The following is a 9,752-nucleotide window of genomic DNA, read 5'->3' as shown; positions in this document are numbered from 1 at the left end:
ATTAAAAAAAAATCAAAACGTTACCAGAAAAAAAATCTTGCTTTTGTTGTAAGTTTTGAACATCAATTTGAACACCAATCAATCTGCGAATTGATCAATCAAAATTATGAGTTAAAATGTCTAATTAATCGAAACCTGGGAAATATTTCATCATGTTAATGGGTACAATATAGAGCTTTTTAAATGACTTTAAGATCTTATATGAAGCTCTAGCAACACGTACCTCTTTTATTTGTCCTGTCTTTGGTAAATTGTTCAAACGAATGGTTAATATTGAGAAAAAAAAATTACTAGAAAAAATGTTGCTTTTGTTGTAAGTTTTGAACATTAAATACTTCGCAGGGCTTTATAAATAATTTTTTGATTTTGTTTTGTTTGAATTGGCACGTTTGTTAAATGTTTAGATGTTGATATGCAAGATCATGTATTTTGTTTTGGATATTTCTACTTCATATGATCGCTCAAGACTTGACTCAAAATATCTAATGTGATAAGCAGAATGTAGAATTTTTATGTATTAGATATAGGCCTAACTATTATTTTGTTAGAAGGTACGCCTGTTACAGTACAATCTATTATTTATTTAAATCAAAATATTACCTGTGGGTCTTTATTATGGTAGCCGTATACATCATATAAGCATGGGTAGGAGATATCCTTGTAATCATGGTACAGATCTATTATTTATAAAAAAACAAAAATATTTAATGTGGAACATAGTCTTGACACTATTATATGGTGCAGTTATATTCTTTGTTTTATTAGAACATATGTATATATGGGTGGGACCGTCGGATGGAGGGAATTTATTTGATTTTATCTAATGACATACAACATGTTCTATTCATTTGTCCCGCTAATACATTTTTTTTTGTCTTGGCGACTTTACTCGGTGTCAGTTTGTTTTGATAGATTTTTAAGGCAGGAATACCGGATGCTTTTTGCATCTTGATGTCTTTCAAAATCCGAAAAACCGGATACATTTTGCATCTGGATGTCTTTCAAAATCCGAAAAACGGGATACGTTTTACATCTTGATGTCTTTCAAAATCCGAAAAACCGGATACGTTTTGCATCTGGATGTCTTTCAAAATCCGAAAAACGGGATACGTTTCGATGTCTTTCAAAGTCGTAAAAAATATATGATGGATAGTTGCTTTGTATGCCTGATACTTTAAAGAATTGCAGACTTTTAAAATCCTCTGAGATTTTCAAGCTGTTTTTAATTGCATGGTTCCTGTTTTGTAAACACTTTGATATTAAATCTGTGTTTTTAAGAAATTTCCTGGGACACCTATGTCACATACGTCATGACTTACATTACCACGTCGGTATTTAACTCCATTATCAGTTTAATCTTTGTCAAACAAGTTGTTGCGGTGTGGATTTTGTCGTCCAACATATAGGTCATCTGAAGCAAAAGTTGTAAGCTGGATAAGTGATTGGACTATGAACACCAGGCATGCAAAGGGCGTTTGTACGAAGCAGTCGCAAATTGCTCTTGGCGTTATTTCCATGGCATTATATAGTGTAAGAGATTTGTGGCCATGGTTAATTGTCTTGACGTAGCTTTGCGACAACCTTGTAACATGGTCTTAAGTCGTTAATTCTGTTCTTTTATTTTGATCAGATCCTTTGTTCTGTGTTACATCCGTTTCTTGTCAAGTGAAAATTGGTACTTTCTGCTTTACATTATGGCAGTATGTACATTATTATAGACAAACATATATTTTATATAGAAGTGTATGGATTTTTACATACAAGTGGATGGATTTTTACAGAAGGTCCCGTTTGATCGACGTCCGATTGTACAATATTACTTATGGTTGTCTTGTATATCCCGTCGAGACATTTAAGAGTAAAGCTGTCACAGTTGAATGACATTATTGTTTGTCGATAACTGAAGTGAAAGGTTTGTGTTCTGGGCATCAGCCTGTCAAGGCGGGCTTCACGTTCGTGGGATTTGTCGTATTGCACCGTGTGAAAGCGACTTAAATGGAGACCGCAACCTGCGCATAGCCGTGGGTTTCACCCGGGTTCTGTCCGGTTTCCTCTCACCATAATGCTGGCTGCCGTCGGATAAGTAAAATATTATTGAGTACAGCGTAAAACACCAATCAAATAAATAAATGGAGACCTGGAATATTTGCAGACTGTCTCTTCCAGGAGAAACTTAGTATATATCTTTAAGACTTGAGTCTGTGCACGATTGGGTTCAGGTATTCTCTGAGACGGATGTCTTGGCATTCCGATTAGAAGACACTTTCATGTAAAAGGACATAAATATATAAGGCTGAAAGCAGCAATTAGAAACGTAGTTGTAAGGAGGCTTATCTTCCTCTGGTGACGTGAGCATGTAGAAACACTGCAGGGAATGATCTGAAAAGGATTTAAGTACTGATAAATTAGAGTTAAAAAAATGTGTAAATGGCACTTATCTACTTGCGCAGGGCTCTTATTCAAACATTTGAAGAATCACAAACGTCGTAAGTGCTCATGAACTCTTAAAAGATTTGTGAATCTTGCGCAAGGCACTCTCTGAAATGAAGGCAGTGTTTGCTATTGTCATTGTGGAAATGGATATGCATGGAATCAAGAAAGAGACATTATCCTGGATACAATTTGAAGTAGATTTTATTGAAATAACACGGGATTATGCGGCCTTCTCTCGCGCCCACGTGCATTTAAATGTGAATCCTGTACTACTTTCCCAGCTGCCGGTTTTCATGCGCAGTTTATACAAACAAAAAGAAGTACGAACAAATGCTATACGAGCATGAAGTGAATATTGATATTATATTTGGTGTTGAACAGAAAGGAAGAATCAATGATCTTTTGTACTTTTAGCGCCGTTAGTCGAATTGCATGCCGATATCGACTTGTTGCCTGGCTTCAACTTCAAAACAGGAAATTGGTGAAATCTTGCTGGGGTCGGGTAACGCCGCCAATCTCCATAACAGATCGTTACTAATCTACTACTGCTGAGAAGGCCGACGGCCACTGCTGATCTATATATCCATACTGGTGTACATTTATCGAGAACTGTTTCACATTTATGGTCAATAATGTTGAAAGAGACATTAATTATAATTAAAGTTGGTTGATTTATACTTTATAACATGGAGTACATTATGTGGCCTGACATCAGAAACTACAATAAAACTTCTCAGCTTTACTTCTTTGGGCATTAAAATGACTTTAAACTACAGTTTTCCTAAGCACAGGCACTCTAAGGATTCCTTCGTCGTCATATAACTGAAACCTCGTTAAGTACAACATTAAACCCCAAGCACTCACTCACTCACTCCTAAGAGCCAGCGTTCAGTCCGAGAATTAAATTGCCTGCTGTGGTGCAATGGCGACGCCAACGGTGATAGCCGTCAGAAAAAACTTTCAATCACAGGGGCACACGAGAATAACCCCCAATTTGGGCAGAGACTCTCGCCCCCAGTTTGTGGTACCCTGTTCACCACAATCGACGACGACGCTCAAGTGGCCGTTTGCGTGTTAAAGCATTGGCCGAAGAGTCTGCCACCAGTATGATCTAGGTATTATTAATCACACGGTCGAAAGCTCTTTATTGGCTTGTCACAGGTCGGGGAGTTTATCCCCGTCCCTCCAGTTCATGCAACCCACGTACGAAACTGATCCCATCATAGAGGTGACCAATTTCTCGACTACGGCGTAAAACACGAATCAAATAAATAAAATAAATTGTAAATCAAAACGTTTGTTAGTGGATTTCCAAGGTCAGAAATTTATTCATACAGTAGGTATGGACACAGCTTTATGGCCACATTCTAAACGAAAATTAAGAAATATTCAGAAAAATATTATGAAAAATATATTGATAAGCGAAGATAACAGGCTATTTCAAGTCTCTCAAAGAACAGGTGTATGACGAAATGGCGGACTGTTCATGTTGAGCTATCCACTGGAAGTTCCTTGTGCTTTTCCTAACAAACTAGCGGCTCCTCGTGGCGCTATATCAGACTGACAACCACTTGGACAATTTTGGGTGGGTTTTAAAGGTGGTTAGTAGGATGATGTTCACGAGCTTTCTGCTCGACTGACACCGCCGATGTCATAGCCAACAGATAGTTGATCTCGCGGGGAGGGGCTCTCGTTGCTAGGAAGTTTTGCCACTTCCGGCGAACTTTGGGATCGTCTACGTTGATGGCGTGGTCAGCCATCATTCGTTTGAATACCTCGTGGAACTCCTGGTTGTGGTGGTAAAAGAGTTGCCGAACCTTCAACGTAGTTCTCATATGTCTCAAGATTGAGGCGTTCCTCTTGCCAACACCTGCAGGGCGGAGAGCCTGCCTGATGGCTAGGACCCCCTTAACCATATAATTGGTCGGGTACTTGTGGAGCTTCTGGTGCCTGTAGCTCTGAAGGCGGTACTTCGGGGACTTGTACGTGTTGGTGGGATTGCGCCTCTGTGCACCAGTCGCCCTGGGGCTATCAGAATAGGTAGGGTGACAATTATCTGGAACAGTATTCTTGGGCTTAGGACCAATGACCTGGTTAATCTTGGAGAGGCATTTCTTGTAAGAATTTCCGGCGTGCTGATCATACAAGCCGTCAAAATGCGGAGGGTTTCCTGGCTGACGGACATACAACACCTTCCATGCAGCCACCTTTGTGGTTCGGCACAACTTGTTCTCCTTGGCTCGCATGTCTGCTATGCTTTTAAGATTATCTCGCCTCTCGAAGGACTGCATGACCGCTTGGATATTGTGCAGATACTCGGAGGTATCCGCTTGGCGCTGCTTGACCCAGTCGGGGCGAGTCACGAATGGAGAGTAGTTGAATGGTATCGACAGCGAGTAAGCGTTATACACCTGGCGCAACCGGTCATCACGCCGGCGCTTGATATCGGCGAGCTGCTCTTTCTGTTTGGAGCTTTTCTCCGTAAACCCGATGACCTGGGCTTTGGGTTGCTTGTCCAGCAGTGGCGTCGCTTGTAAGTAAGCGCTTTTCAGGAGCCGAGAATTCTCCAGGATACGTTGTTTATCCAGACTGGCGATGTCTACAGGTATTTGGGACACGAGGATGACCGGTTTGCGCTTGTCTATGCGGGTCTTCATGGGTCTTTTGGAGCATCTTTCACACATGGCATCGTTGTGCTGAAGAATGGCCGGAGACGGACCGTGAATTACGCATCGCACGACAGACGGCATTGTTCCGGTCTTTGCTTCCCTCACGTGTGATAACCTATGGTGGTCGGATCATTCTTAAACGCCACCTGTATAGACAACAAAGGAGAAATAACTATTAACTGTTATATTTCCATAATCTTAAATCTGTTCTTCCAATGCAGTATTTCGCATTGAAATGCATATGCATGTAGATACTTAGGTAACTCTCATGCAGGTATAAAAGACTCAGACAGGTGAACAATTAAACCGCTTTAAATGATCGATGAAGGTCTGGCAGCAACCTACGGATGGCCGTTGGTTTCCCCCGGGCTCTGCCCAGTTTCCTCCCGTCATGATGCTGGCCGCCGTCGTATAGGTGAAATATTCTTGAGTACTGCGTAAAACAACAGTCAAATAAATAAATAAATAAATGATCGATGATAAAGTTATGGAGAAAAAATCGCCGGAGGTGTATTTCTTATAAATAATGGGGGCACTACACATCATATACGTCATTCCCCGAATCGACCTTGAAACAATTTCATGCAAAAATATGAATGTGACGTCACCGATACCCTTTCGGTCACTACAGACCACTGTATAATCTGATGTTTTAAAACCATTTTACTGGGTTGGAAAAATTCTAAAAACATAAATCGAACTATCTTCCTGGGCTGTGATGAATGGTCTGTTCTGAAACCTACTTCATTGTATAGTGTTTTGTTTACCTCGAAAGAAGACTTTACAGCGTGTAGTCGATAAGAAAAACGTGAAAATGTCCATTTTCTACTGGTAAAAAAAGTTTTGTTTTTTTTTTATTTCGAGCATGACATCCATAGACCATATGCGGTTGGGAAAGTACGGAGATTAATTATTTTCATTAATAATCAATGCTATAATTTCATTAATAATCAATGCTATCATTTCATTAATAATCAATGCTATAGAGGAAAACTATGTTTAATGTATCCGGTATGTAATTCATTTGATCATTAAAAAACAAAGACGACTAAAGAAAAAAGCCTCTGAAGGTTTTTGACGCATGACTGATATACCTGTATTTAAGGTAACGCCCATGCGGATATACCGGACTCATACAGGCGAACAGTTAAACCGTGTGAAGTGATCAATCACAAAATTATAGTGGAAAATCGCCGGAGCTATATTTATTGTACTTGATGGGGATATTATATACACAAGAATATTTCATTTATATGACGTCGGTTAGATTTGTAAGTATGTAGAGAAAATGGTGAATAGTTAAGAGAAGACCTGCCAAATCTCCTGAAAAGGGTATTATATTAGATTGTTAGTGGAGTTTTCTGATCGAACTCTTTTGTCACTAAAACCAAAAACAGCTTTACTGTATCATGTGACTTGTCAAAAATGTTAGGCAATTTTTGTTGACATAATTTTACCGATCACCTGTCTTCTCGTGATCATTACACACAACTAACCTATCTTTCCTCAAGGAATTTTATAAGTGACACACACACCCAGCTCCTACAGATACCCACTTTATACATCATGTAATCAAAAATAGTTGCCTAACATTTTTGGTATGTCACGTGGTACAATAAGACTTTTTTCACCTTCAGCGACTGGAGATCGAACTCGAAAATCCTCTAATGCTCATGTATGGGGCCTTGGTCTCATAAAGTCGTTTGGCAAATACATAACGTCCGTTGAAGAATACTTGCTTTCAACCAACACATGGGCATTATTTGTATTAATCATACGTGAGAAAGTTTGGTAATAAATTGACGAAAGTCGATGAAAGGAAGTAAATAAATTAAAACCACATCTTGCCCTGAGGCATCTTGATTCGAACATGTGGTCTCACGCAGTGTCCTTGAGAACCCATTAGATCTCTCGGTCAGCCAGGGATCAATAACGTGAAGGTGTAAACCGCAGGTTTAAATATATTGGCCAATAAATCACATATAAAATTAAACCCAATTAGGGACAATTTTTATATGAGGCATCGAGTAATTATTTATTTACTAGGTTAAGCATATGCCTATACAGTTTAATTCCTCGAGATTTCCGTATGGATCTCATTATATTTAAGTCATTATCTTTCGCTAAATGTTTCACAACCATTAATCTATATATGGAAGCTCATGAAACTAAACTAATGTACAGATTAAAACAGTTTTCAAGGAAAGGCTTAATTCTTCCGCATTTCACCACATATCATGTAATGTGTATGTATGTCTTGCGATCTTTGTTGTTATGAAATATACTTTAAAGATGTCTAAAATATCAAATTAAAGTTGTAGGCCTGTCTCTGCATTGCTATATATATATATATATATATATATATATATATATATATATATATATATATATATATATATATATATATATATATATATATATATATATATATATATATCGCTGAAAGATATTGCACAGGAGCGGCGCAAAACTAAATTAATGTGGAAAACTAAAGACAAAGAAAAAAAAATAGACCTATAGACATCTGTATGTTCAGGCAAGTGTTCCTTCGGTCACTTATAAGAAGAGACTGTTTCAGATTCATCTTACGAAATGCCACCAGTTAACTCACATGAACCTAATTTTAGTATACTTCCTTTGAGATGGATGGGGTATTATATAGTAGCTTGGAGATTTCAAATCAATCTGGAGATAAAAACAGTTGACGAAAACGCTGTTGCCGCTAACCGCTTGTGTGTAATAAACTACCTATCCCCTGAATGCAATATACACTAGGTATGTCAGACGATGTGTGAATAAGGCCTATAATAAACTTAAATAATATATCTATTTATCAGAGGAAAAAAGAATCTTGCCGAGATAATTATGAACTTTAGACTCTAATCACACATACAAACATTGTTTAAGGCGAGAAGTATGTGTATTAAGGTACGTTGCGCGCTTCAAATTCCACTCAGCAAGTTCCGGTGCTGGTAAAGAAAAATATACTTAACTGGGCTGTTACAGCCTTTGTGATAGGATAGAAGTACTTAGGCCCTCATTTGTTTATCGTGGATTAATGTTCCCTGTACATCGAGTTTTAAAGGTGAATAACAATGTCAATGGCTATATTTTGCAGAGGCTCTCACACGTTGACCCCCACTGTCTTACTATAGCACAAGTTCGAAATCATGAAGTGTAAAAACTTACTGGTGGAGCCGTCCAGAATAGCGGATATTATTGAGCCCTGCCCATCCAGAATATTTTCAGACGATAGAAACGTCAGGCGTTTGTGACGTCAGCGCGATCTGCTTGCACGGACGTAGCCAGGATCGATGACCTCTTGTGTTTTGTGACGTGAAGAGGTCACGTGTAGTAATAGATCTTGTTCTATTGTTACGCTGCGATACATTCGATATGGCCATTTCGAAATCTTCATAATATCACAATATAGTGTGTTTGTAATATATACTCGGATTTATTTATTTATTTATTTATTTATTGGATTGGTGTTTTACGCCGTACTCAAGAATATTTCACTTATACGACGGCGGCCAGCATTATGGTGGGTGAAAACCGGGCAGAGCCCGGGGGAAACCCATGACCATCCACAGGTTGCTGGAAGATCCTTTCGACGTACGGCCAAAGAAGAAGCCAGCAAGAGCTGGACTTGAACTCACAGCGACTGCATTGGTGAGAGACCCCTGGGTCATTACGCTGCGCTAGCGCGCTAACCAACTGAGCCACGGAGGCACCCTACTCGGATAAAAAAAATGCGCTTTGGTTGTGAGTTCGAATCCAGCTCTAACTGCTATTGTAGGGTGGGGTTTTTAACTCGTTTACTTATTGGCGTTTAACTTGTTTGTGACCAGTTTTATCCATTATGCTGTCAATGAAAGTGAAAATGAAAGAAAGAAGGGGAGGGGTGTATTCACCATATGTTGGACCCTTTAATTAAATTGGATTCAGATCTTACCTTACCTGATCGATTATTCAGGTACCACTGTTTATTCTGCAATTCCACTTTTGAACAGAGAGAATAAATTATAAAATACATATATTCATACAATTTATACAATATATATTGCAAAACACATAAATGAAATAAATTAAACAAAATCGATATTTTTTCGGAATCCTATTGTGTTTTTATACACATTATACTTTTATACCTAGTTTTGGGGAAAACGAAAGATGGGATTTTATCTTGGGTTTGGTGAAAAAGGAAGTAGAGATTTATGGCCTCCTGGGTTTGGTGAAAAAGGAAGATGAGATTTATGGCATCCTGGGTTTGGTGAAAAAGGAAGATGAGATATATGGCCTCCTGGGTTTGGTGAAAAAGGAAGATGAGATGTATGGGCTCCAGAATCTCTAGTAAGTATAATTAACCTTTTTTATTATTATTTTAACAAGGAGATGGCCTAAACATCTTTCTTGTGTGAAAAGTTTAGCTCTGCTATAGCGATAATGGTTGGTTTTCATGTCACCTCCAAAGATTTTGAAACGGACATTTTCTCAAAAAATGAATGAATGCTTGGGTTTTTACGTCGAACTTAACAATTTTTCAGTCATCTGAGGACGCAGAGTGTGTGCACATATAATGTGTCTTCTTGTGGCATGGCGAGTCCATGTTGGCAAAATGCTGCCGCCACTGAAGTATCATGCCGAAAA

This window comes from Liolophura sinensis, chromosome 10, assembly GCF_032854445.1.
Source record: "Liolophura sinensis isolate JHLJ2023 chromosome 10, CUHK_Ljap_v2, whole genome shotgun sequence".
Lineage (NCBI taxonomy): Eukaryota > Metazoa > Mollusca > Polyplacophora > Chitonida > Chitonidae > Liolophura > Liolophura sinensis.
The sequence above is the reverse complement of the archived record's forward strand: the minus strand, read 5'-3'. Positions refer to the sequence as shown.